The sequence below is a fragment of the Miniopterus natalensis genome, chromosome 1, assembly GCF_054644295.1.
Source record: "Miniopterus natalensis isolate mMinNat1 chromosome 1, mMinNat1.hap1, whole genome shotgun sequence".
Classification (NCBI taxonomy): domain Eukaryota; kingdom Metazoa; phylum Chordata; class Mammalia; order Chiroptera; family Miniopteridae; genus Miniopterus; species Miniopterus natalensis.
The window spans coordinates 55,693,876-55,703,406 of NC_142081.1; the positions used below are offsets into that span (position 1 = coordinate 55,693,876).

The following is a 9,531-nucleotide window of genomic DNA, read 5'->3' on the forward strand; positions in this document are numbered from 1 at the left end:
TCATGCCACCTCACCCCTCTTTTCTACACTTAAGGATGGCAGCAGAATGCTATGTCACTGCATACAAAAACAAGACAACCTGAAGCTAAGTGATGCCCACTGCAGTGTCCACAGGTCCAGCCTCACAGTGCACATGCTGAGCAATGGCCCCTTCAAAAGGCATCTTCCTCATAGCCTCCAAACCAAGCAAAGAGCATTAAGAGCTTCTCTCTGTTGTCTTGTTCTTTTTATAAACCATAGATATGTACAGTTGATAACTCAGGATTTCCAGTCAATAACCATGTAGTTAATACAACCTTACAGAGTAAAAAAGAAAATGCCAGATACATCTTTAAATGCCTTTTCACACCCACAGAAAAGGTGTAGAGAGTGAAGAGAACGTGAGAGCCTTTTCATTTGAAAAATGTTTGGAAATATGTACAACTTTGATACAGTTCCAGGGTGCTCTGGACTCCCATGACCACTTCATGTAAGCCACTGACAACTTCTAGAGCATGTTGAGAGACCACACAACACGATCATCGTCCAGTTGTGTAATGAATCCTAATGAGGGCAACAAACACATCTGAGATAGGCGCTGTCAGCTATGGCTCTCCCCTACTCTAAGGTACTCACAAGAGGCAGATAAACAGGTTTTCTGTTCCTCTTCCTCCTTCTTGTCTTCTCTGTCTTCCTTTTCCACTATTTTCCAGGTAACTTGAGTAGGACACTTCACGCCATCAAGCTTTCCTTTGGACTTAGAGTCAGCAGCATCCTTCTCATGCTTCTCCTTCGGCTTTGCAGCCTTGTTGTTTGAGTAAGGCTGCTTTTCACTACCACTTGTTATTCCATATCTTTTCCAACTACTTTGCCACATCTCCAGTAGAGATGCCAGGGTTTGTGGATTTGATCCCGAGGCGGCATTCTGAACGGAACGGGAAGAATCCAGATGTTGGCCTTTGGGCATTAGGGTCTGTTGTCTTCTTGCCTCCCTCAGCTGGTCCATATCCTTAATTTCCCGACTCTCTTTGTCTTTGCTGTTTCATCAAATTTAGACTTCTCTTTCCCAGGCATTGTCTTCCACTTCTCAGAGCACTTCTTGGAAAATTCTGCAACATTGTCAGGAATATCTGGGTTTTTCTCCTTATGTTCCTCTCTGTATGTCTGCACAAAGAAGGCATAAGCAGACATCTTACCCGTTAGCTTCTTGGGTTCACCTAAAGCCAACCTGACTGTATCGTTCCCTAGTTTCTGTGATTGGTTTTTTATGCCAGAAATAGTGAAGGTTTCTAGGGAAGTTTTAGCTGCCCCATGTATGCTGACTGCATCCTGCCCCTGAGCTAAAAGCAATAAAAAATGGGAAACTCATACCATGTCATTTCCTTCATCCAAATACCATCACCTCTTCAGAATATGTTGAAATTTTGTTCACTCCTCAGAGCTTTGTATTTTCCAGAGTTTATAGATTTTCTCTGTGGGGGGACTTTTTTTATATTCTATGTGATAAAAATTAGATTCAAAGAGGTAATATGACTTGCCTAAGGCCATGGAGCTGGTTTCAATTGTCTAGCCATGACCATACCAACAGAATTTCTTTTATCCCAGATTACTGTCATCTCAGTCAATGTAGCCTATTGAAAGTGGCCCCTCTCAGTTCCAGCCCACACTAGAATAAACTTGAAAGATGTCTAAATGGGTCCAGCTGCATTAAAGATACTTCTCTTTATTACTAAAGCTTAATTCAAAGTCTGTTAACTTACTGCCATAGTAGCTCCCAAACATGCAACCAACAGTTAGTGGCCACCTAGGATCCTAGGATGAAGAGATGATGATACTAGATGATAAACCCAATGGACAAACAACAACGAAAACAGAGCTTATATCAACCCCCTAATTTTTTTTTAATCTTCACCCAAGGATATTTTTCCCGTTGCTACTCAGAGTAAGAGGGTGGGAGGGAGAGAGAGAGAGAAAGAAAGAGAGAAACATCGATATGAGAGAGACACATCAATTGGTTGCCTCGCGCACGCACCTTGACTGGGGCCAGGGATCAAGCCTGCAACCCAGGTACATGCCCTTGACTGGAATCAAACCTGAGACCCTTCAGTCCATGGGGCGACGCTCTAACCACTGAGCAAACTGGCTAGGGCCAACCTCCTAATTTAAAAAATGTGTACTAGCCTATGAAATCCAGAAGTCTAGGAATCACTGCATATTATAGTGAGTAATTTTACAGGCTTAATTATTTTATAAATTGAAATATTATATTAAATCATCTCTCTAGGTTCTTAGAGCCCAATTATTTTATCCTATTATTTCAACAAAGACAGTTATTTCCATTTAGATAGTCAATATCCATTCAGATTGCATCTTTGAAAACTTAAGGAAAAAGAGACAGCCAACCTGAAAATTTGTGAATCCCGTGGAAGGGGAACTGAACTTTTAGGGTAATCAAAAAAATAATTTTCTCCTTAATTTTCATCTGTTTTCACAGTGCTACGGGACTGCAGTGCAGACACAATCATAATCCCCTTTAACCTTTGTTTTGCTAGGATGGAATAAGTTCCCGTGATTCTGGATTAGGTGTTTCATTACATGGGGGATTAAGCATCTCCAGTACTCTTCACAGAGAGAGAGCTCTTTTATTCTTCCTTCTTGGCTGGTCTCTTCCACTCTCTGTGCATCTGATAATCAAGTGCATATTAGTTATTGGATTGAAATAACTAAGAGCTATGATGATGAAAGAATAATACATATCTCAAGCCCTAGGATTATGCTGATCACTCTGTAATTTACAGCCGTGTACTTAGAGGAATAAAGTAAAATGCCCAGAACTTGTAGGCAACTGTATCCCTGAAAGTCAAATTATAAGGTTAGAACTTAGTGGATGAGGCAGACTATTCTAAGGAAGAGCAAAACTAGGTTATATTCTTCAAAATATGTAATTCTGTAAAACAAATCTAGCATCATAGAAAACACTATCTATTGATATATTCTGTGCTGGGAATTTTAGATAAATTATTCTCCAAACAACCCTTTGAATTAGAGGGTGCTGTCATCTCCATTTTGCAGATGAAAAAAACTTAAGCTCAAGGAATTTGTAATCTGTCCAAAGTTATTTTCCTGGCCGGCATCAAAGCTGGGAATCAAATCTCACTTTGCCTCCTTCTAAGCCTATAAAACCCTCTTTTGTACTTGTTATAAGGCCTCAGAAAGTCCCAAGAAGGAAAATAACAATAGGAAATGGTTTCTATGGATCCAAAAAAAGAAGATGGGCCAGTTTATCAGGTTTTTGGAAGACACCAGTATTGCTCAGTTTTATTCAATTTTGCATTATTATTTGCAGTCCAAGTCTGAACTTCCAACTGGATGCCAAGTTTTCTTCCACATCATGGACAAATCTCACAAACAATGTGTCCTTGGCATCCTTGCTTTGTAGGTATTCAATACCTCTTTGAGCCTTGGAGTCTGTTCCCCAGAGTGTTCTTATCTCAGCTATGGCATCTTTTTCCATGGCTCCTCTGGAACTATGCCAGACTCTGCTCCTTTTGTCTTAACTTGAGCTCTAATTCGCCGTCATCCTTCTGATGGTATGTACTTCCAGCCACTGGAGAAAACACCACAGCCTGACCCAGGCCTACCCAAACCTGCCCCTGGGACTGCCCCACAGTGTCATCCCCATGCTGCTAGGCTAATCTCCCGTAAACATCAGTCTCACTCTGACCTCTGGGCCTGTCTCCTCATTTGTAAAACGAGATGTTTGAACTAGATGGTCTCTAAGATCAGCTCTTGCTCTACAACTGTATAAATCCCTCTCATTTTAAGTATGAATCTTATTCCAGTATTCTCTAGCGTGGAGTGAGGCACAAAAGCATGCTTTTTTTGTATAAAAGTTATACAGAAATAAAACACTTTTCACTCAAGGTATCCTTTATTGAAATCGGCCACAGTACAATCTGAACATAGACCATTTAATCACAGAAGTACTTTTAAGTGACTTTGTCATTCCCACTCCATTGATTTAACCCTTTGCAGTCGTATGTCTGCTCTCAGCCACCACAGCAAGAAACCGTACGAATCTTAACTCTATTCATTCATGTATCAGTTCATAATTTCTCTGAAAGCTCTTAAATGTCTCAGCAACCTTGTGACAAACCAAAACATTGCCCCGACATTGCATGTTATGTATCACTGCTCTTTCAATGGAAATTAATTCTGACCAGTACGACACCCATGTCCAAATTTAACACGACTGCAAAGGGTTGTTATAATTTATGTCCTTTACTGAAAAAAGGACATAAAAGGTCAGTTTATTGTGCACTGTCATCCGCCTTCAGCTAAGGATGTGGGAACTGCATAGTTGCTTAAACTTCCTGAGATGATCAGACATCTCAAGTAGCTAATTTTTTTATAATTTATCATATACTAGTGTTAGGGTTCTTTGCATTAGATTATTGCATATGATCAGTTATAGCATAGACCAAATATCAACTAGTCTATTTGATTAATAGCCCTTTATTTGCATAGTTGACAAATCCGTCCCTAGTACATACATACATACATACATAACATTAGTATAAACAGTTATTTTCACTCACCTGATTTAAACTATTTCCCAAATAGAGTCACTGAAAGTCCCCTCATGTAGAATTTAATGAGTGAACTTAGTTTTTAAGAATCACCATCTCTACCTTCTGCATTATGCATCACCAATTAAATTTGAGAGAACTGTGACACCAGTATTCAAGTTATAACTTATGAAGTAAAATAATCGCTATATACATATATAAGCTGGTTTGAAGAATAAAAAATGATTGAGTCAGGTTTTTTAAAATTCTTTCCTTCTAAAACTACCACATGCTGTTTTTAGGTTTGCCTAAAGGCAATGCTGTTTTATTTCATTAGATTGTTTACTTTTGTTAATTTTTTTTCTTCCATCCTATTTCCCCATCTCACCTTTGTCACCTCACCTCTCAGTGTTCTTTGTTCTCCTTTTAGCTTATTGTAGTCCTATATGATGAGCTAAAACTCCCATCTGTTTTCTGAAGCTTCCCTGGCCAAAAGGTAAATCCTACCTATGAGCTCTGGTCTTTCCTACTTTTTTGGTATTTACCACTTTCTGGCTACTTTTGTCATGTTTTGATATTTTCTCTCTCTAATTAGACTATAAACCCCATCAGGACAGTACCTCCTCATATTCCCCACAGCACAAAGTACAATGATTGTGTTTCTGACAGGTGCCTAGAGAAATTAATGTTGTGTATAGGGAGAGTGAGAGAGTGGGGTGTGAAGGGAGATTATCCCAAGCTTTCTTAATGCAACTGCATCAACCAACCTCATCATATGCTGAACTCTAGGGTCTTAAAAAAATGAAAAGGCCTATTAATTAGCCACTGAACAAAGAAGGACAACTCCATGACTCAACTGACTATGTTCTTACTCCAGACAAAATCTTCTAGGAGTCCCCTTATCTTGCCCAACCCATTCAGCCTGATTCTCAATAGTCTACCTCCCTCAAGTTGTGACACCAGAAGTGGGGTCTTATTTCATGTTGGTTTATTTAATCTAAGGTGCATACATATCAAGCAGGGTCAACTGTGCCAAGAAATAATTTTGCTAATATTAGGAATCAAAATATTGCTATGGTCAAGTTTTTCAGATTAGTGCATGGTTCCTTTTGCTTATTTTACTCTGGTGTACATTTCTAGATTTATAAACAAATCTAGCTTTTTTATTCTTATTTTCTAAGATATGATCATCTCAAGTAAGGCTTGGAGAAGTTTTCCAAAGACCCTACCTAATGCATAGTACGTGTTCAGTATTATGTACTCATTGATTGATTTATACTCTTTTTGCATGTTATTTATTACATATACATTAAACAATCCCAGTGATAGACACTTGGAACAAAAATAGAATGAATTCCTGACTTCAAGGAGCTCAGGGTCTAAAAAAGGGAAATATGAGCTAATAAGTAACAGCAATTCAAATTGGTAATAACAAGTCTATAAAGAGATAAATAAAACTTACCTTTATTTTTTTCTTTAAAGCTTTGCAAAGGAATATTGACATAAACACTGCATATATAAAATGTACAATTTGGTAAGTTTTTACAAATGTATATCTCCTTGAAACTATCACCACAATCAAGATGACACACCCATATGCCCAAGTTTCCTCCTGCCTCTTTGTAAGCCCTTCCTCCCACCCTTCCAAATTCCACCTGACCCCCACTGGCAACCAGTGATCTGATTTCTACCACTGTGGATTATTTTCCTTTTTATATAAATATAATTTTATATAAATACAGTTATGAAGTATGCATACTCATATTTTTCACTCAGCATAATTATTCTAAGATTCATTCATGTAAATGTCAGTCCATTTCTTTTTATTGACATGCAATGTTATTGTATGGGTATATCTCAATTTAATGATCTACTTACTTGTTGATGGATATTTAGGTTATTTCCAGGTTTTGGCTATTATAGATAAAGCTATGAACATTTATGAACAAGCTTTCCTATGAAATTATGCTTTCATTTCTCTTAGGTAAGTACTTAGAAATAGAATGGCCGGGTCATATGATTGACTCTTTAAGAAACTATCAAACTCTTTTCCAAAATGCTTATACCAGATTAAAATCCTAGTGTATGAGACTTGAAGTTGTTCTAGTTGGTCAGTGTTTCTAGTCTTAGCTATTCGAGTAGCAGTATACTGGTATCTCCTTTTAGTTTTAATTTGCATGTCCCTACTTGATATGGCTGACAGCAACTTCTCACATATTTATTTACCATCTGTATATCCTCTCTGGTGAAGTGTCTGAGCAAATCTATTGCCCCTTATAAAACAGACTTCTTGATTGCCTTCTTTTTGAGTGGTAAGAGTTCTTCATATATATTAGATACAAGTCTTTGATTGGATACATGTTTTTGAAATGTATTCCCAGTCTGTGGCCTGCTTTACATTTGCTTGTCTATGTTATTTGAAGATCAAATGTTCCTAATTTTTATGAGGTCTATTTATAGTAGTGAATGTTGTGTAATATTTAAGACATTTTAGCCAAGAGCATGGGTAAGTTAGATTTTTTTTCTCTTACGTTTTCTTCTAAACGTTCAACATTTTGACTCTTATATTTAGGTCCATAATCAATTTCAAGTTAATTTTTATGTATGATATTTAAGTACTTTTTTGCATATGGATATCCACTTGTTCAAGTACAATTTGTTATAAAAGATTAACCTGGCCCCATTGAATTGCCTTGGCAAATTTGTGAAAAATGAATTGAACATATATGTGTATGTCTTTATCTGAACATTCTGTCCTATTCCAATGAACTGTTACCTATGTTTTTACTAATGCCATATTCTCTTGACCACTGTAGTTTTAAAGTAAGTTTTGAAATCAGGTAATACAAGTCCCTCAAGTGTGGTCTTCTCTTTCAAAGTTATTTTGCCTATTCTAAGCCCATTTCATTTTGATATAAATTTTAGAAAACTGCTTGTCAATTTCTACAAAAAAAAAGGGTGACTTTTATTTAGAGTTGCATTGAATAGTTAGATCTATTTATTTATTTATTTTATCTCTTCATTTATTTAGTTTTTCATTAATTTATCTCAACAATGTTTGGTAGTTTGCAGTGTACACATAATTTGCACATAATTTAACAAATTTATCCCTAAATATTTCATACCTTATATGCTATTACAAACAGCACTGAAATTTTTTTCAATTTCCAATTGTTTATTACCAGTATATGGAAACACATTAGTTTCTGTATATTAATTTTGTATCCTACAAACATGGTAAACTTATTGGTTATAGTAGCATATTTATAGATTCTCTGGGACTTGCTATATGGATGATCAGGCAGCCTATAAATGAAGATAAACCTATATAGCTTTTGTTCCAATCTAGATGTCTTTTTTTTTTTTTTTCTTGCCTTAATGAATTATCTAGAACTTTGGGAACAGTGTTGAATAGAAATGGTGAAAACAGTCATCATTGCCTTATTTCTAATCTTAGGGAAAATTTATTTTGTTTTTTACCATTAAGTATGATTTTAGATGTAGCATTTTCCTTGATGCTCTTTATTAGGTTGAGGAAATTCTTATTTCTGCTTTTCTAAGAAGTTTTATAAGGGAGGGTATTAGATTTTGTCAAACTGTTTTTCTACATCTTTTTTAGATAATTGTATGTTTTTCTTTTTTGGTCTGTTAGTATGGTAAATTATCATGATAATTTTTAATAGACTTTATTTTTAGAACAGTTAGAATTACAGAAAAATTGGAAAAAACACTGATGTCATGACTTAACTATAAGCTTCCTGAAAACAGCTACCTTTCCTTATAAATATCTGTGCCGTACCTACCAAGTGCCTTGTACATGGCTGAATTGACTGGTGGATAAATTATTTTGCGTGTCAAATTTTAAATGATTGGTCTTTGGCTTTAATATTTTCTAATGTTTTTAACTATGTGTATATGTATTTAAGTGTGTTTGTATGTGTGTACTCAAAGATAAATAAGCAAGTGAAGAGCGTGTCCTCTATCTTCCATCGGATCCTCCGGATTCACTTTCTACTCTTTTCCAAAATGCTCTCTGCCGCAGAGGGCTGCCTGTTTGGGTCACATCACCATGCTCTTCCTGTGCCCCTCTAGCTTCTAACTGGGTTGGGTTACGGGGACGCTCAGCAGGAGGTAGGCGATGGGTCCTGGGTACTCCTGTGTGGACAGCAGAGGAACACAGTGCATGTGAAGGGGGAGAATTAGGCCTTTCCAGGAGAAAGCCCCTGACCGGTGTGCTCGGAGATGCTCTGCTATGCCACGGGGCGTTGCTGCTGCAATACCCTGTGAAAATGTTAAGGGTGACAGGAGAGATCACCTGCCTGAACCCTGAACAAGGACAGCTCACGCACGGGCCAGTCGACCCATGAACAAATGTCCGTCTCCCGTCCACTCCGGGCGGCGCCGCGGTGAGCTGAGGCGCTAGGATGGACACTGACGCACATCACCTCCTCGAACCGTATTTTGTTGGAGGTTCTACCGAAATCTATAGGACTTGTTGAAGAAGCATTGCCCAACCTTAAATAAGCTATCCAAAGACTTTTAGGAAATTAATCTACATGTTGTACTGTGTACTCTGGAGATATTTTCCCCACTGTCAATCAAATGAAAATTTACTTTTTAAGGTGAACTTTAGAGATCTTATAATAAAAACATTCATGGGAATCCAAATGAGTGTATATAATATCAAATAATAAAAACATTAAGGTCAAGAAAGAGCTTACAAACAGTTCAGGAAAAAAAAAAATAACAAAAGAAGTAATCTAAGTGAGATCAAAGATGCTCTTCTGTAAGGTAAATCAGAAATGAGAGCATAGCAGGGGCAATCAGAAACAAAGGTTTGGGGATAATGGTGACAAGGGGAATAGGTGAGGGTTTTATGAATGTCTGAGGAACCTTACTCCTTGAAACCCATGAGTCCAGCACAAGGCTGGAAAAAATACTGAAAAATTTTGTATTCTCCCCCAATTATTTAGTAGCATCCTGC

The 9,531-nt window shown here is 37.2% G+C and overlaps 1 pseudogene; it reads right to left on the reverse strand.

Moving 5' to 3' along the window:
- Window positions 1–580: 580 nt before the first annotated feature.
- Window positions 581–3,493, reverse strand: LOC107536112 (high mobility group protein B3 pseudogene; annotated as a pseudogene).
- Between the last annotated feature and the right edge of the window lie 6,038 nt (window positions 3,494–9,531).